This window comes from Chelonoidis abingdonii, chromosome 1 (assembly GCF_003597395.2).
Source record: "Chelonoidis abingdonii isolate Lonesome George chromosome 1, CheloAbing_2.0, whole genome shotgun sequence".
Lineage (NCBI taxonomy): Eukaryota > Metazoa > Chordata > Testudines > Testudinidae > Chelonoidis > Chelonoidis abingdonii.
In genome coordinates this window covers 284,009,162-284,029,903 of record NC_133769.1, presented here as the reverse complement: position 1 = coordinate 284,029,903, position 20,742 = coordinate 284,009,162, and positions in this window count along the sequence as shown.

Sequence of the window (20,742 nt, the reverse complement as noted above, 5' to 3'; positions counted from 1 at the left end):
AATAAAAGCATTGAAACTATTCAATACCAGTGTAGATTAAAAAAAAAAAAAGCCCTTTGCAAAGGGCAAGAGTAGCCTGGTCTACCTATGCGTTTAATCGATTTAAGGCTTAAATCGATTTAACGCCTGTACCCGTCCACACTACAACGCCCTTGTTTATCGAATATAAAGGTCTCTTTTAAATCGATTTCTGTACTACCCGCCGAGGGGTAGTAGCGCTAAATTCGATATTTACATATCGGATTACGGTTAGTGTGGGACGGAATCGAACATTATTGGGCCTCCGGGCGGTATCCCACAGTGCACCACTGACTGACTCTGGACAGCAATCTGAACTCGAGATGAGCGGGCAGGGTAACAGGAAAAGCCCGCGCGAACTTCTATGCATTACATTTCCTGTTTGCCCAGGTTGGAGCTCTGATCAGCACGAGGTGGCGATGCAGTTCTCAATCCAAAAAGAGCTCCAGCATGGGACCGTACGGGCGAGTATAGGTCTGATCGCTGTATGCGGAGACAAAATCTGTTGTATCGAGCTCCGTTACGTACACGAAAATGCCAAAGCGTTTTGAAAAAAATCTCAGACTATACACGCGCTTGCTTGACAAGCGTAACGGGAAGCCAGAGCTCAAATGCGCTCTGGATGGAGGGGTGGTATTGTGAGGGATCAGCTATCCCACGGTCCACGCAGTCTCTGAAAAGTTTGCATTCTGGCTGAGCTTCTCATGCGTGGTTCTAGAACAGCTCCCCCAGCTGAAGGAAGCCAAAGTTTGGTTGGTGGTGCAGCTGGGCTAAGGCTGGCTCTTCCCTGGCTCCTTGTGGCTCCTGGAAGCAGCCACCATGTCCGACTCCAAGGCACAGGGGCACCCACAGGGTCTTTGTGCCAACTCCACAGCTCCCATTGGCGGGGAACTGCAGCCAATGGGAGCTGCGGGGGCAGTACCTGCAGGAAGGGACAACGTGTGGAGCTGCCTGGCTGCCCCTGTGCCTAGGAGCCGGACATGCCAGTCACTTCCTGGAGTCTCCTAGGTTAAGTGCCACCCAGCTGGAGACCACACCCTGCACCCTAACCCCCTGCCCCCGGCTTAGGGGGGCTCTCTGTGACCTCCCAGAACAATTGGCCTGGTCTTTTTTGTTCCTCTGCTTCTTCTTGACTTTTGCATATGCATGTCATCTTCCAGATCTTCTCTCTATGTTTTTCCTTGAAAAGAGATTCTTTGGTCCCCCAGTATTCCACCAAATGATCCATTAAAAGTTCATAGAGGATTTTATTACCGGGAAGTTTTTGTTCAATTGTGTTGGCGAGTGGATGTGCTTAATTATCAGATGATGAAATATCGAAAGTCTTTTAGCTTTTCACAATTTTCCCATCAAAGCAATATCTGCTTAACCATTTCCTCCAATATTAGCCTCTCTCTCCTGCAAGCTGACTGCTCACATTGGTGTAATTTGGAGACAGAGCAGAAATGGGACATACACAGGTCTTGTTCTTTCCCATAGATGAGTTACTGTACAGTAAGCAGAGAAGAGACAGATGGATCATGTTGTGAATCTCTTCATCTAGCATGCCAGGGGACTGAGTTGTTTGTCTCAGTCCATAAAAATTGGGATACCTCACCTTAACCCTTTGTGCAGCCTGGGGGAAAACAAAAATTCCCGCAGCTGACTGAGTCGCCTCTTGCCACAGAGCACTCGTGTTACCACGCCTGTAGCGCCTATGTAAGTGCTAGGATTGTGTCTTGAGCGCAATAAACCTGACTGAGTGCCTTTGTCACCAAAAAGAGTCTGAGGTCTTTCTGGGCAGTACTCTTGAGGTCTGAGGAACCATCTATCTGCACTGGCCTGGGACAGCATATGGAGAGAACACACACACCTAACTGACAACGAGGTGTAGTTATAGGATGATTTTATAAGTTACACTTCTCTTTAACATCACTAAAATCTAACCCATCAGTTTGTCCCAGTTCCCTAACTCGTTGGTCTGGTCCTTCCTTGTCTTTGTTGTGGATATCAGCATTCCAGACACTGGTCTGGGAAGGTAGTTCCCCTAGCTTCTACTAAGACATAGAATGAATATATCTTGATTTTGACAAGTTTCTTGCCTGCTTATGCCAAATATTTACTTCAAGAAATGCATGGTGTTATGGCACAGGTGGGCAAACTACAGCCCATGGACCACATCTGGCCCATGGGACCCTCCTCCCTGGCCTCTGAGCTCCTGCCCCGGCTGGCTCGCCCCTGGACCCTTCCCTGCTCTTCTCCCTCCCCCCGCCCCCCAGTTGCTGCTTGGCTTATACTGAGCATGTTCATTCACACATACACCCCACAACTATCGGCAGTTATGAGTTGTCTCTGGTGCTGCGCCTGTGTTTCTCCAGCAGTGAGGAGGTACAGCACTCGACCCAAGGTTTAAGAATCTGAAGTAACTTCCACAATCTGAGAGGGATGGGGTGTGGAGCAGGCTTTCAGAAGTCTTAAAAGAGCAACACTCCAATGCGGAAACTACAGAACCTGAACCACCAAAAAAGAAAATCAACCTTCCGCAATTGGCATCAGACTCAGATGATGAAAACAAACATACGTCGGTCCGCATTCCTTTGGATTGTTATCAAGCAGAACCAGTCATCAGCATGGATCCATGTCTCCTGGAATGGTGGTTGAAGCGTGAAGGGACATATGAATCTTTAGCGCATATGGTATGTAAATATCTTGCAATGCTGCCTACAATGACAGGTGACATCATAAACAAGAAGCAGGCAGTATTATCTCCCACAAATGTAAACAAACTCGTTTGTCTGAGCAACTGGCTGAACAAGAAGTAGGACTGAGTACACTTGCAGGCTGTAAAATTTTACATAGTTTTATTTTTGAATGCAGGTTTTTTTGTACATAATTCTACATTTCTTATTCAACTTTCATGATAAAGAGATTGCACTACAGTACTTGTATTATATTAAGTGAAAAATACTATTTCTTTTGTTTTTTAACAATGCAAATACTGCTAATCAAAAATAAATATAAAGTGAGCACTTTACTCTTTGTATTCTGTGTTGTAATTGAAATCAATATATTTGAAAATGTAGAAAACATCCACAAATATTTAAATAAACGGTATTCTATTATTATTTAACAATGCAATTAATCACATGATTAATCGCGATTCATTTTTTTAATTGCTTGCTAGCTCTACTGTNNTCTGTTAGTCTATAAGGTGCCACAGGATTCTCTGCTGCTTTTACAGATCCAGACTAACATGGCTACCCCTCTGATACTTGACATCTTTTTTACTAGGTAACAAACACTCAATCCGTGATTCTTTTGTTAATAAACTTGATTTTATTTTTACTATAAACCAACTCAGTGCTGTGTTATGAAAGTAAAGGTGTTTTTACCTAGTTAAATTAATAGGGTGTGAGGTACTAGCTCTTTAACAGAGCAGCAAATGTAATAAGGGCTGTGCATTGACGAGAAACATCTTTGAGAAGCTTGGGACTGGAATTCACTGATTGTTACCTGCTACATGAGGTCTGTGGTGGGATAGGCTGGAAGAGTTTGCTGATGAAGAAGATAGCATGATGTGGCAGGGAGCTGACACACAGCCTAATCACCAGCAAAATTCACTCTTGTTGAGGCAAAGAAGTAACGCAGTGGCTCACAGCTCTCGGTATCCCCAGAAGCATGTTACACATGCTTGGGCCAAAAGGAAAAAAAAAGATAGATTTGTGAGTGAGTTCATCTTGGAAAAACACACAATTCAAGAGTTTCTCATTAACTTTTGATATCTCCTGATTATGACTGAGTGGGACTTACTGTAAGAGAGGAAATTTTTCTTGTAATTTTGGCACTAAGAATAATCAGAACTAGAAAATTCAAAGAAATAAAAATATGTAAAAGCTTAATAATGATTTCCAATTACAGCTGTGATACACTGGAAGAAAGGAGCTGTCAACATCAAGAATTAAATCTGTGTGTGACGTTTTCTCAATGAATGGCTCAGAAATCTGGAATTCCATCATGGAAGAGATCAGGTTTACCATGAACTTCAGAGCAAAATGAAAAATTCTCTGACTCTAAGCCTATTCACAAGTACAGTACCCACAACCCACCAAAACCAAAATACATTAAAGAGGTAGAGTTATATCTCATGTGTGTACTGTATCCTTTATTTGTTTGCGAAGCAAAGAAATTCTACAGGGATAGTGCTATCAGATATTAGAGGTAGATGTACTACAGAGAAAGACTTATTTAAGAAGGTTAAATGTGACTTTCCAAGCTGGAATTCAGCTAGACCCAGTGGCTCATGCAAACACATTAGTTACCAGGAACTTTTATATCTCATTTCAAAAATCATGGAATCATAGAATATCAGGCTTGGAAGGGACCTCAGGAGGTCATCTAGTCCAACCCCATGCTCAAAGCAGGACCAATCCCCAACTAAATCATCCCAGCCAGGGATTTGTCAAGCCTGACCTTAAAAATCTCTATGGAAGGAGATTCCACCACCTCCCTAGGTAACCCATTCCAGTCCTTCACCACCATCCTAGTGAAAAAGCTTTTCCTCATATCCGACCTAAACCTCCCCCACTGCAACTTGAGACCAATACTCCTTGTTCCACTGAGACCAGTCTAGATCCATCCTCTTTGTGACCTCCTTTCAGATAGGAGAAAGCAGCTATCAAATCCCCCCTCCTTCTCTTCTGCAGACTAAATAATTCCAGTTCCCTCAGCCTCTCCTCATAAGTCATGTACTCCAGCCCCCTAATCATTTTTGTTGCCCTCCACTGGACTGTTTCCCATTTTTTGACATCTTTCTTGTAGTGTGGGGCCCAAAACTGGACACAATACTCCAGATGAGGCCTCACGAATGCCCAATAGAGGGGAATGATCATGTCCCTCAATCTGCTGGCAATGCTCCTACATATACACCCAAAATGTTGTTAGCCTTCTTCGCAACAAGGGCATGCTGTTGACTCATATACAGCTTCTCATCCACTATCACCTCTAGGTCCTTTTCTGCAGAACTGGTGCCTAGCCACTCAGTCTCCAGTTTGTAGCAGTGCATGGAATTCTTCTATCCTAAGTACAGGACTCTGCACTTGTCCTTGCTGAACCTCATCAGATTTCTTTTGGCCCAATCCTCTAATTTGACTCTGTATCCTATGCCTATCCTCCAGCATATCTACCTCTTCTCCCAGTTTAGTGTCATCTGCAAACCTGCAGAGGGTGAAATCCACATCATCCTCCAGATCATTAATAAAGATATTGAACAAAACCAGCCCCAAGGAGCGACTCTTGGGGCACTCTGCCTGATACTGGCTGCTAACTAGACATCAAGCCATTGATCACTACCTGTTGAGCCCAATGATCTAGCCAGCTTTCTATCCACCATATAATCCATTCATCCAGCCCATACTTCTTTAACTTGCTGGCAAGAATACTGTGGGAGACCATATCAAAAGCTTTGCTAAAGTCAAGGAATAACACATCCACTACTTTCCCCTCACCCACAGAGCCAGTTATCTCATCATAGAAGGCAGTTAGGTTATTCAGGCATGCTTTGCCCGTGGTGAATCCATGCTGACTGTTCCTGATCACTTTCCTGTCCTCTAAGCGCTTCAAAATTGATTCCTTAAGGACCCGCTCCAAGATTTTTCCAGGTACTGAGGTAAGGCTGACTGGCCTGTAGTTTTCCAGATCCTCCTTCTTCCCTTTTTTAAAGAAGGACACTACATTGGCCTTTTTCCAGTCATCTGTGACCTTCCCCAGTCACCATGAGTTTTCAAAGATAATGGCCAATGGCTCTGCAATCACATCCGCCAACTCCTTCTGCATCCTCAGATGCAGCGCATCCACCCCCATAGATTTGTGCTCATCCAGCTTTTCTAAATAGTCCTGAACCACTTATTTCTCTACAGAGGGTTAGTAACCTCCTCCCCATGCTGTGCTGCCCAGTGCAGTAGTCTGGGAGCTAACCTTGTTCATGAAGACAGAGGCAAAAAAAGCATTGAGTACATAAGCTTTTTCCACATCCTCTGTCTCTAGTTTGCCTCCCCTATTCAGTAAGGGGCCCACACTTTCCCTGACCTTCTTGTTGCTAACATACCTGTAGAAATCCTTCTTGTTACTCTTAAGACAGGCCTCACAAAGAGTCTAGTGTCCCCTAACACTGCACTGTGACATTGGACAAGTACTGGCTCATGGGGGAAGAATGACACAGTCTATAATGGAAGTAATAACAGGACCAAGTTTGATTAGTTTGCAAGATAATGTGTTAACAAAAGAGGATATGATTCTATCATGTGCTGTTCAGGATACATTTGAGGTTTTGCCAAAGATTCAGTTTAGTTCTTATTTCATTAGAACAGAACTAGTTTATCCATCTCAAATATAAAACTAACTTTCTAAAAACCTATCCAGTATGTGACTTTAAGGCATTTCATATCTTAAACTTTAAAATGTTTCTTCCTCCAGAATAATGTTCCTCATAATCCATGTTAGTTATTCCCCAAAAGCAACCAATGCCTTTGGCCTTTAGACTACTCACTTAATTAAAAATTAATTCTGTGGAGAATACACACCGCTGAACAAATATTTCTCCAGCTAATCATCAGATAGGTTAAGAGGAAGCTAAAGTATTCTGAAGTGTGAATGTCTGTATGAAAGTAAAGTAGAAAATAAGAATTTCCCTGACAAAAAAATTGCTATGTTTACCTTTGTGCCTTCTATGTGAAAAAATAAAAACAAATGTATGTTAGACAAGCTGAAACGTCTTAAAAGATCATGAGCAAATATTATTTGATTAAAAGTGTGAATAAAAAATGTCCCAATCATATTTCCCATGCTCGCATGTGGAAACCATGGGGAACTCTAATCTAAACAAAAGGAACAATAATTGGATGACAATTTAACATGATGTATAGTGTATTTATCCCTAACAAGTAGCTGTGCAAAAACACTCTTAGCTTAATCTTGCACACTTGTTACACGTATCATTAATGTCCTAAAATATGGGATCTGGCTCTGCCTCTTAGCACCAATGGGGATCCACTGATAATGGTAGCAGGATCCTAACACTGAAATTGCATGGGTTCATTTGGCCTTATGTAGAATATAGTAAATGTATTATAAATAATGATTGTGGCAGTGAAAAACAGCAGATGAATACTGTGAAAGGTGAAAAAAGTTCTGGAGGACACAGCGAAGGCTAAGAGTAATATGCACAATCAAAGAAAGAATTTTGCCTCAGACTATTTTGTTATTTTTAAACTCCTGCTGCAGTTGTAGATACATCTACATCTAATACACATTGTGATTCTTTTGGTAGGATTGCCTGGGTAGAACTGACGGTAGAACTTGGTTCATAATTTAGAACAGCAGTTGGCATTGCTGAGCCTTTTGCTTGAGGCAGTCAGCTGGCTTTAAGGTGATGCTATATCTGTGACACTGTCAATGTGGGAGCCTAATGTCTCAAAGTATTAAACAGACTCCAACTGGTTTTAATAAATTAAGAATTAAAAGGAAAAACTTGATTGTTTTAAGTAAACATTTTTTTCAGTGTTTCCTTAATAGTTTAAACAAAGAGGCAAAGGGTAAGTTACCATAATCATTTTTATAACAGAAATTATCAAGACAGAATATATGGCTATGAATACCAAATACCTTCAAGTTGGGGGGTGTTTGACTCAACACAAAAGCTCAGATCCACACTGTATTGAGATTTTACAGGAGCAAAATAAACTGCTTCAAATACAAAGCACAATATCAGAATTAGCATAAAATATTGTGACAAAGTTCCTCCTTTACCTTGGTGGGTCCTGCTTATTGGCAGATTTGCTCACCTCAGTGATCTTCCCCTCTGGTGGAACCCACAGTTTGGGTCAACTCCTTCTGTGTCTGATCAGGAGTTGCAAGGTTTACGGGGGATCCCGGGCCCACCCTCTACTCCAAGTTCCAGCCCAGGGCCCTGTGGATCATAGCTATATATAGTGCCTCCTGTAACAGCTCCATGACAGCTACAACTCCCTGGGCTACTTCCCCATGGCCTCCTCCAAACACCTTCTTTATCGTCACCACAGGACCTTCCTCCTAGTCTCTGATAATGCTTGATTGTCCGATAATTCCTCGGTCCTCCAGCAGCACACCCTCTCAGTCTCAGCTACTTGCACCTCTTGCTCCCAGCTCCTCATACACACTTCCTCTCCTCTGGCTCCTCCGCACCTGACTGGAGTGAACTCCTTTTTAAACCCAGGTGCCCTGATTAGCCTGCCTTGATCGGCTGCAGGTGTTCTAATCAATGTAACTATCTCCACTGCCTTCTAGAAAGATCTTAATTGGCCCCAGGTGCCTTGATTAACCTGGAGCAACTGCCATCTGGTTACCATGGTACTAGGGATTTGTTTAGCCTGGGGCTAACATACCTGTTCCTCAGTACTTTACTGTAGCCATCTGGCCTTGCCCCATCACAATATGTAAAACAATGCAAGGGATATTTGTTGGTGGTGGTTGTTTGTATTGTCATTGCACAAAGTGCACTGATAAGGCCCCCATTTTTCTAGGTGCTGTACAAATATGGAACAAAAAGACAGTCCCTGCCCTAAATAATTTACAATCTAAGTAATAAAATTACATTCAAAGATATTATACTATTGATATGGCCATGATCTATATATACTTAGAGTATATTAGATTGAGAAAAATGTGTATTGGAAAGAGAAGAAAGTGAAGAGACAATGAAGGAAAGAATAAAAGAGAATAATAATCTTGGTGGTATTCAGTCATATGCACTAGCACATTAAAACCAGACTGTGAACTTAATTCAGGGTGGTGGGTACTTACTCATACAATTTGCCCCAGTGAAGTCCATGAGACTTTTTGTCGTATACAGTGCTACTCAGTATGAGTGAGGGTGGCAGAATCTGGCCTTTAGAACCTTGCCTTTCTGTCTAGGGAAAGACAGAAATCCAGATAACTTGTATTTATTTTGTAGAGAAAAGCCTCAACTCTATCTTACTGTTCAAGGTCCAGTATGGATTCCAAAATACATTAGAAAAATTTCAGATGGCTTAAGATTTATCCTTGTCCTATTCTGCATTTGTACTGTGTTACTTTCTGACTTCATCTCACTGAACAAATATGCATATTGAAAATCTACATTGATGACGGATTATGATTTCCAAGTACATAGCCCATTTTGGAAGACACTAAATTATACCAGCCTTTAAGAATTCTCAAAGTGAAAAAGCTAGTAAAAATGGCAGACAAATGATGAATTAACACATGAAATATGTATATGTGTAGCGTAGATGCTAAGTTTCCCTTGCGCCGGTGGGTGCTCGTGCCCCCTGCCCCGGCCTCACGCCAACTCCACCCTTTCTCCGCCCCTGCTGCCTCATTCCAACCCCTTCCCCAAATCCCAGCCCCACCTCTTACCTGAGTGCGCTATGTTCCCCTTCCTCCCCTCTCCCTCCCAGCTGTGTGAAATGGCTGTTTCATGGCACAAGCGCTAGGAGGGGGAAAAGCAGGCATACGGCATGCTCAGGAGAAGAGGTGGAGCGGAGGCGGAGGTGAGCTGGGTGGGGGTGCAGGGAGCTTCCGATGGGTGCACAGCACCCATCAATTTTTCCCCATTGGTGTTTCGGTCTCAGAGTACCCATGGAGTCGGCACCTATGATGTGTAGAAGTATATCTGGCAAAGATGGGTGTGTTTGAATTTTAGTAATAAAATACGGCTGCGGATAGTTAGGATCCAATTAAATCCTATATTTTTATACTAGTCCAATATTTTAAACAATGAAAATAATGCTCAGCTGAGGATGTCTTGAAAGACTACATTGTAACCATATGTGGCAGCCCTGGGTCCTGTGGAGGAAAATCCTGTTCACAACTAGTACTTACAAATAGTTCCTTTGACATCAGTGAAGTTACTCATGTAAAATGAGCAGGATTTAGCTTGAAAGCTCAGCTAATTAAGAAACTCATTCTTCATCTTAAAAGTATGTGGCCATCCAGGATTTATTTGACAGCATGTCTGTCTGATAGAAGAGAGATTATTTGGCTGCTGTTCTATCTACGCTTTTGAGCAATAATCTCAATAGTATTAATTTTTTAAAAAGCAGAGGGATAAGGAGTAGGGGAAATAGTGGAGTTTTGATGTAGATTGAAATTATTTAAAACATGCAGATAACACCATACTACATCCTAAGGTCTACTTTAGGACACAATGCAGTTCGCAATCTCTGTTGTGGTAGTCTTTAGGGAAATAGTATTTCAGTATGGGAAGTAGTTCAATGCACTATAAATAGAATTCTTTTGTGAAATTCTTTAGAAAAGAAGTGAATGCCATTCTAAGGAGATAATAAATGTATTAGTTACACAATTATTCCTGTATAAATTTGCATTATATATGCTTCACTCAGTTTCTAGATTACAGCTGTAGTTGGGATATGCCCCCAACACCACCTTTTGGGCTCAAATATAGCTAATAATTCTCAGAGTTATGCTGAGAAATATGATTAGAAAATATTTAATCAAAATATTCTATTAAAATGAATTTAGGAAGATTACTAAACTGGTTAAATTCAAGAAAATAACATTAAATTGCCACAGTAGCCTTAGATAATTGTTTGCATAGTTCTTTGAAGAAATGTTGTTGTATAATGGCTAAATCTTATTTTTGCTGACAATATTAACATAGGAATATTATTGTTAGGTCATAACATACTGAAAGTCTATTTTGCAGCATGGAAACAAGCTTGGAGCCTGCAGAATGATATAGTATCACACTGCATCGTCAGGAGATGAGGTTTCATCAATGTGATGGCATAATAAGGTTTTGGTGCATTGTATGGTGGCTTCCTAATGGAACATCATAATGTTAGGATTCAAATGTTGCAACATTATGATTGAGAATCTTGTCCAGTTGCTACAAATTTGAAAAAATGTAGTCATAGGTTGCCATCTGAACTGTTTCCTTACTTTGTTTTCAATGACAAAGGACTGAACTAAACTTCTCCTTTGGATGCTAGTAACAACCATTATTAAGACTACTTCACACATCCCCTTTTAACCATGTGATCAATTGCTTATACATTGCCAAGCCCTAACTCCCTTTGGGCTGAAATTTTCCATGTTTGGTCTGTGCCTCAGGTTGATATTTTACATTTTAGTGAAAAAAAATGAAAAACAAGCAGTCATTTTGAGAAAAATGTTAGGGAGAAAATAGTATTCAAACATTCTCATTTCTGGGAGACAAGCCAGTCCTCGCCTACACACAGCCTCCCAACCTGAAGCAAATACTCACCAGCAACTAAACACCACACAACAAAAACATCAAACCAGGAACCTAACCCTGCTACAAAACCCAGTGCTAACTCTGTTCACATATCTATTCAAGGGACACTATCATAGGAGCTAACCACATCAGCCACACCATCCAGGGCTCATTCACCTACACATCTACCAATGTGATATATGCCACCATGTGCCAGCAATGCCCCTCTGCCATCTACATTGGCCAAACTGGACAGTATCTACGCAAAAGAATAAACAGACACAAATCTGACATCAGGAATTACAACATTCAAAAACCAGTAGGACAGGGGTCAGCAACCTCTGGCACGTGGCTCATGAGGGTAAGCATCCTGGCGGGACCGGCCAATGTGTTTACCCATCGCCAGTTTGTTTACCCTCTGGCACACGGCTCACCAGGGTAAGCACCTTGGCAGGCTGGGCCAGTTTCTTTACCTGCCGCGTCAGCAGGTTCGGCCGATCGTGGCTCCCACTGGCCGCAGTTCGCCTTCCCAGCCCAATGGGGGCGGCGGGAAGCTGAGGCCACTATGTCCCTTGGCCCAAGGCACTTCCGCCACTCCCATTGGCCTAGGACAGTGAACCATGGCCAGTGGGAGCGCAATAGGCCGAACCTGCTGACGTGGCAGGTAAACAAACTGGCTCAGCCTGCCAGGGTGCTTACCCTGGCGAGCTGTGTGCCAGAGGTTGCCGACCCCTGCAATAGGAGAACACTTCAATCTCCCTGGTCATTCAATAACAGACTTCAAAGTGGCAATTCTTCAACCAAAAAAAAACTTCAAAACAAACTCCAATATGAAGCTGCAGAACTGGAATTAATTTGCAAACTGGATACCATAAGATTAGGCCTGAATAAAGACTGGGAGTGGTTGGGTCATTACAAAACCTAAACTTAATTTCCCCAATACTAATTTCTCCTTACTGTTACTTACTCCTTCTTGTCAACTGTCTGTAATGGGCCACTCCCTTACCACTTCAAAAATTATTTTTTCTCCTTTGGTATCCTGCTGTTAATTGATTTATCTTGTTAAACTGACCTCACACTTAGTAAAGCAACCCTCATCCTTCCATGTCTTTATACTTGCTCCTGTATTTTTCACTTCATGTATCTGAAGCTCTAGCCCACAAAAGCTTATGCACAAATAAATTTGTTAGTCTCTAAGGTGCCACAAGGACATCTCATTGTTTTTGCTGATACAGACTAACACAGCCACCACTCTCAAACTTGTCATTTCTTTGAGAATCTCTTCTGTCTAGCACCTCAGCAGTTTGGAGCAAAACTTTGAAATTTGGCAGGGGGATATGTCTGGGAGCAAAGAGAGCCTTTAGATGTCTCTATGTCTGATGTGATCCCCAAAACATCATATTTTCCTCCAACCAAGTACTATTCATTCCCAATGCCAGCTACAGCACTTCCCTTTTCTTTAGTTCCACTACTTAGCCAATGGAGCAGCTTCTTTGTTCAGCCTGGAGCTTTGTCTAAAAATGCACTATATGTCTAGCTGTGTGTCCAGAGAGAAAATATCTGTCAAAGACAGGAAATATCATTGACGCTCCACTGTCTTGTTCTAATCTATGGGGAAGGGAGAGAACAACTCCCAACCACAGAACCAAGAGTCACTGAAATAGGATGCTTAGGTTTGACATAGCCAAAGATCTGAAGAGAGTAGAGCCATCCCTGTTTTGTCTGTCTCATTTATTGCATGTCCCTTTGGCTTAACTGTAATCTGCTTTGTAGGCCTTCGTGTCTTGTCTCATACATCAGACTATATTTACAGGACGATATCATATCTCCAGTTACCGCAGAATATTATGTAATTCAGTGCTCAGATGAAAACGAAACAAAACAACAAAACAAAACAGATGCCTATTTGTCAGGAGTGAGAGGGAAGCACTTCCTGAGATGTGATCACTTTCTACAGAATTTAAGTTTCTGCTGAATTGCTGATTACAGAGGTGATTTTTAGAAACATGAGCCAAATGTGAATCAGTGCAGTGCTGTTTTACTGAGTCAGCAGACCAAGCAGTCCGATGCTTCAGCTCTTTTGCCTATGCAGCAGCAGAATGAACAAGGCTCTCATCAGGTTCACTGCTGTAAATGAGAATCCTGTGGGCAGTGATGAAATGGGCAAGACTCATTTCAGTTTCAGGTTGCTGGTTGTCAAAGTGATGAGAAGAAACAAAGGTAGTTGCTGGAGTCATTCCTTGGTTGGAGGACCTAGTACAGTGCCTAGGGGAAGAGGAAGAGTAACGGAGGCATTTGGGTTTTTTTTTCCTAGGATAAATCCTACTTCCTAGGATAAATCCTACATTTCTGGTGTGTGGGGGGGATTTTTTTCTAGTCATACTTCCCCTTCCCTTTCCACCCCCTCACTCCCCACCCCCGGCTGGTTCTGAAGTTCTACAGAAGGGTGTTCTCCCTTCTCTTGCAGTAAATGAAAAATACACTAATATATATATATTTTTTATTTTAAAATATAAAAAATAAGTACAATAGAGCCTAGAGATATCAGAATTGGCATCTAGGCACCAGAATCCATCACTGAGGATTACGTCTCTCATGAAGTGTCATTCTAAAGGGGATCTCCCTTTCCTGTAGCTCAGTTCACTTGCTCCCCAACTACTTAACCAATTTCTCATATTCTCATGTGGACCCATCTTCCATCCTTCCCTACACAAGACAGCAAACATGACATGTAGAGTGGGAATTCTCACTCCAGTGCCCTGAAATCAAATGGCTAGCTAAAGAGACACACTATAATTGGGAGAGAGACTCCCACTTAAATACACCTCTACCCTGCTATAATGCCGTATTCGGGAACCAAAAAATCTTACCTCTTTACAGGTGAAACCGTGTTATATTGAACTTGCTTTGATCTGCCAGAGCATGCAGCCCCACCCCCACCCCTGAGCACTGCTTAACAGCGTTCTCCCTGAATTTGTATTATATTGGGTTGCGTTATATCAGGGTAGAGGTGAATTTCATACTGCTAAATGTACCAACAGTGAAATGGAAACAAAACAAAACTATTTTTGTAAGAAGTGCTCTCACAAACATAAGCAAAGGGAGTCTTGGCTCTCACCACTGTCTCTCTCTCTCACTCTCCTAATTAAAGTACTAATCCTACACACTGTTAGATGCAGGTGGGTCCCTGTGGAGCCTCACAGAAGCCAATAGTATTAGCCAATGCAGAACTGCTTGCAAGATCAGGACCTTAATAAAGGTATTCTAGAAGATAACTGTTGTTAGGGGAGAGGAGGAAAAGATAAAGGAAAAACTATAGCAAGAGCAATATTTTTAATACCTGTGTCCAGCTCCCACCAGCAGCTGGTGCCCTTAGACATATTTTTAGGCCACCACCTTCCAGCTTTAAGCAGCTATGAGTGGATGCCACCATCCTGGATCTTTCCTCATTACTCAGAATATGAGTGACATAGCAATTACAGCAACTCTAACCAATAGAGGGAGCTCCTGTCATATAATAGAGCTCCCTTTTATGATAACTTTTTCAACAGTGCTCCAGCAGCTGGTGTAGATCTCCACACCGGCAGTTGCTTTTCAGTCACCAGGTTCATTAGATTATCCTCAGAATATCTGTCATATTTAGTCATATGTCACTCTCCATATTACTGGAGCAGTTACTATTAAATAATCTGGTGCCATTAAATCTCAACGTGAATTCTGGATTGCAGCCATCATTTCCTATTTATATTATGTGTCAGGAAAAATAGTTCACTCTTTTGATGGGTTAGTAGTTTATTGTATATGTATGTTGATCCAATGTCACCAGCCATATTTGTTTGAAAGTAGCAGCAAGGTTAATTGAGTGAGAACATAATGCTGAGAACAATTATTGAAATATTTTTAATGGATAACATTATGAAGTTAATGTTGCCATTAAGGGACAGGCTCATATGTGATGCAGAGCTATGGTGTCTCATAGGAAGTTTGAGGAATAATTCTGAATCTGGAAGACAGAACTCATTATCAGAGGTGCCTACTTTGCAATGGAATGTTCCTGCTACTACCTTCCTTGAGTGAGTTCACCATATCCATCATGGGTGAATATGGACCAGCACTTAGCAGCACTAAACCTGCTTTTTCCACATCTCATTCTGGGGTTCATGGAGGAAGCAGTCTTTGTTCTCTGGGAAACATAGTCACTGCAGTTGTTCTGGGCCACTGATCAGGAGTACAAGTGAAGATGGGCTTCTTGCACTCTCCCTTCCTTTATCCTCCCATGAAAAGCACAAAAAAGATACAATCTGACCTTGACATATTAATTATATAAATCACATTCAATTAGACAAGCTTGCTTTTTTGTGCCAGAATGCTGTGGATGTTGCAGGGCACACGTCAATGACAGGATTTGTTCAATATGCGGTCTTAAAGTAATTGCCATGGCTATATTAGTAATTCAAGCCTACCTTTAGCCTCGCTCTTCACAAAAGCTGCTGTGTGCTATAGATATATTTGACATTCTTGGCCAGCATACTAAGTAGTCCATCTGTGCTGATTCATAGATGAGGAACAGCATCTATATGAATAATTTTAAATTTAAAACAGAATAGAGCCCATTATTATAAAGATATTTCAACATTGGTGTTTTAATCATAAATTTCCAGATTCACTCCCTCCAGGTGAAATCTATGTTTGATTTAACTTCATAGTACAAGGTATCTTTGCTTGTTGAACAAAAATACTTTTAAAAATTCACCCTCAAAATATGAAAGTTTTTAGCTGAATTCATTATTTTTTGGAGTGTGGTATCTAACCCTTTATAATAGCCTTTCTCTACAATTTTTCAGTTACATTTTTTCTCCTTTGACGTCTGTACTGTGGCAGAGCTGAAATGCAGAACCTGAAAAATGGAGAAGAATTAAAATCTAAAAGCACACATTGGGTTGTGGTCACCACTATCTTCACATGCAGGAGGTCTTTGTCTAGCTAGCTGCAAGAAAAGGGGGAAATGCCCTTTAAAAGGGTCCCTTAAAACTGGTGTTGAGAAGAGAGAACATTTACAGTGATGGACCCCTTTCACCTCATGCAAGGGGAAGGTGATGGGGTCCCAGCAGCAGAACGACTGGAACCTGGCTGGGGATTATTTCGAAATTATTAAGAAAAGGATGATGCCTATATTGTACAATTGGTTGTTGGGTTCTCCCAGATATTTTAAGCAAATAACATTGTGGCCTAATTAACCCACATCCACGACCTCCTGTCTTTTTTATGGCACAACAGACAATGACAGATTCTGCCATTCCTGCTGCTTTTTTAGTTAGGGCCTGATTGAACAGCCTTTCCACACAAAATTCATATTATAATTCAGGGATTGGCAACCTTTGGCACGCAGCTCGCCAGGGTAAGCACCCTGGCGGACCAAGCCAGTTTGTTTACCTGCTGCGTCCACAGGTTCAGCCAGTCGCAGCTCCTATTGGCCGTGGTTCACCGTCCGCGGCCAATGGGGGCTGTGGGAATCTGCGCAAGCCAAGGGATGTGCTGGCTACTGCTTTTTGCAGCCCTCATTGGGCTGGGATGGAGAACTGTGGCCAGTGGGAGCCATGATTGGCCGAACCTGCGGATGGCACATAGCTCCGCTTTTTGCAGCCCTCATGGGCTGGGAGGAGAAGATGTGGCAAGTGGTGAGACATGATTGGCCGAACCTGCGGGATGCGGCGGTAAAGGCAAACCGGTAAAGACCGCTGGCCGGCCAACCCAGGAGATGCTTACCCCTAGGGTGAGTCGCGTGCGTGCAACTGTGTTGGCAATCCCCTGTTATAGATTATCGGGAGATTGTTCATCGCTATAAGGTTTAATGCATTAATAAATAGGAAAGTACTGGAATATTTAAGTCATTTGTTTTACTTTTTTTATTAACATTTATCCTCATTCAATATTTAACGGAAATTATGTATAATTTTACTCAACCTGCCTTTTTAACAGGTGCTTTTGTGCGCTGATTGGTCAGCTCTTGATTAATTCCTGATATTATTATTCTTGTGTTACGATTTTTCTTCAGTCTTTATATAATCATGCTTTTTTATTCGTGGTCAGGGCTGTCGCAGTAACGACTCGAGATAGGAAGCTCATATTACATTTTGTAAATGCCCTAAACGTATCTTAAATTGTTATCATTTATGTTGTTACCTCCTGGGGTTCCACAATCCAAAGTTGCTCAAGTAAACTTTTCTCACTGTGAGATTTGTCAAGACGTCTCCCTTCCTTCACTTCTTTGATTTTAGGGGACAGATGTGGGGGACCTGCACTGAGAAAGCTCTTAAGCTCTAATTACCGCAGCTTTAGTGTCCAGCCGAATGGTGGAAAGAGCGTCTGTCCTCAGATCGGACGTTTGCGCTTACAGTAAATCTGGGCTTGCTTACTGTGTGAAACTCCCCCAAAGTCCTATACCTAGCTGCGGATCTGATATGTCCGCTGCCAAGCCAACCAGGATTTTTTTAGGGTCTTCCTGGTTTATCCCCCGAGTCACCACAAACCTTTCCCTGAGAGACCCCCCTAAGACCCAGACCCTTGTGGTCTACCCTGGCTCATCCCCAGCTCCGCTCCCGCCTCATTCAGCCTGGTGGTGAGCTGCGACAGATGCTTATAACTAACTCTGATGGAATGCAAAAAACACGAGAGCATTTACCTCCCTCGAGGGCTATGCATTTACCCTAGTCACAGCTAACACACCAGGAGAGTTCACCTCTCCGCGTTCGCTCGTAGGCAAGTAACTAGATGAAAAACCTCAAACAGCAAGAGAACAGAGTTGATTCTGTTTCAGCTCTTTCCCCGTGAGCTCTGTTTCCCACCTGGTCTGGGGACCAATGAGGAAATGTCCAACCACAAAATGTATATGCTGTTCCCTCCCTCCCAATTTCTCCCGTGAGTGGAGGACAGGATCCCTGGTACAGGAAGTTTTCTATCCCTTTGCCTCACTAGGGGAAAAGAAACTCCACAAGTTTTAAAAAGAAACTTTATATAATAAAAATAAGAAAGAACTTATATATCTAAACTCTGGCCATTAAGAAATTCAATACAGGAATATTGCTTATGAAGAAAAATAGAGAATTAAACAGCCCTGATTTAAAAGATAGCCCAATTAAACGCAGTTCCACGCAATCAACACCCATGTAAAATACAACTCAAAGCACATCACAAGCGCTCCACTGCAGACCGAGACTGTTCGCGCTTCCTTCGTTACCTCACTACGTTTATAGTAGCATTTGGAAACGAAGATGGGAGTAGAAGAAAAGCTTTGTTCTACCTCACATCCGAGGAAAACAAAAAAAGACCCCTGGTTTCCAGTTCCCCAGTACCAGATATAAAAAAAATCCAGGTCTCTGATTGGTCCTCTGGTCAGGTGTTTGGTTCCCCCTTTGTTCACTCTTTACAGGTAAAAGAAAATTAACCCTTACCTATCTACTTATGACAGAGATTGTCAAGGTTCCTTCCTCACTCTGAATTTTAGGGGACAGATGTGGGGGACCTGCATGAGAAGCTCTAAGCTCAATTACCAGCTTAGATCTGGTCTGGCTGCCACCATTCACAAGCACTCCCTTCCCTGGGTAGCCTTGAGAAACTTCACCAATTTCCTGGTGAGCACAGATCCAAACCCCTTGGATTTTAAAACAAGGAGAAATTAACCATCTGCCTTCCTTTCTCCCACCAGTTCCTGGTGGATCCAGATCCAACCCACTTGGATCTAATAAAAGGAAAAATCAATCCGGTATTAAGAAAAAGACTTTTAATTAAAGAAAAGAAAGTTAAAAGAAAACCCTCTGGGAGTGATTAGCATACCAGCTATTCTCAAAGCTTCAAAACACAGAGGATGTTTCCCTGGGCAAAAACTTAGTACACCAACGAAAATACCCAAAAACTCAATCTGATGCTACCTCTAATTGCACAAGACAGGTTACAAAGAAATAAACATAAACCTATTTATTCTTTTCTAAAACTTACTACTCTGATAAGAGGCTTGATCTTTTTCACTCCGGCTGAAACTGAAACTCTAAACAAAGGAAAACTTCCCTCCTTCCTTTTGAAACATCTTGTTCCCCCATTGGTTCCTCTGGTCAGATGTCAGCTAGGCTAGATGAACTTCTTAACCCTTTACAGGTAAAAGAGGCATTAACTCTTAACTATCTGTTTATGACAGAGGTGGTCTCAGGACAAACCAAGGGATACTTTTTGCCTCTGACTGGCATAACCACATCAAAACCAAGTGCTTTCACTGAAAGCCAGCACTTTATTAGTCTCCAGCATTCTCACTAGAATGCCTTTACTCAAAGTCTCTGCTTTATTTAGTCCCAAGCACATACAAACACAATGAGTTATAGTGCACCCCAAACTAGTAGTTACCCTACAAGTCTGCAGTTGTCTTAGCGTAATTCAGCTGCAGATTTCCAGTGGCCGGCCTTCTGTCTGTGGCTGGAGATCCATGAAGCAATCCACTTATCCCAGACCCACAATTCTCCTTTTATATCCAAAAAGTTACAAAGACATGTCAATCAAAAGTGTGACATAGCTGACCAAACAAAATCAACTGTTAGGGAAAAGCAGGAGTTACAAAAACATATCACTTAAAACAATAAATAAATAAAAATCAGCAAGTAGTTTCGAGCTATTAATCTAGCTCTAACAGCTCTATTTCACCATAATGACAGTCCTAAACTATATCCAGACTTCTTTTTTTTCCCCACAGATGTTTACCCCAGCAGGTCAGAGAGAGTGTAGAGTCAAACTCATTTCATGTGATAGTTGCGAACCTTTCCTGCCTTACCTTAGTTACGCAAGGTTCCTGCAAAGGCTTACTACATGGATAAATGCAACAAGCAGAATAACTGATAGTCCATTCCAATAACTGGCAGTGGCTTGGACACTTGGCTGGTTGCTAAAATGCCCCTCTACAATGTCACTTTTATTAATCATCACCTCAGAATTAGAGCTGCACAAAATAAAAAATGCCACAGACTTTTCATTCCCCAGGAAATGTCAAGATTTTGAAATTTGGGTTTCTCTTGGTTTGGAACAAAAAGTTAATCTTAATTATTTGCAAAACAAAATATTCTAAAATATTTCATTTTGATAAGGTCGAAAAGGTTTAACATATGCTATTTTGTACTAATATAACATAAAAGCCAAAATGATCCAACTGAAATTAGATGAAAAAATCTAAATGAAACATTTTGATTTTCTTATGAAAATTTCTATAAAATCAGTGTGTTTTCATGAAGCATTTTGATTCTATCAAATCAGCATTTTCTGAGGGAAAACTGTACCATTTGGAAATTTTCAGTCAGCTCTGCTCTCAGTGTCTCCTCATTCCATGTATATAAACCATTCCAGGTATCAACTTAGTTACCCCCTGCTGTACTGTGGGCAATATAGTCACATGTTTAGGGTGATCAAAACTAGATTGGCTGCTACTTCACAAAGAGATA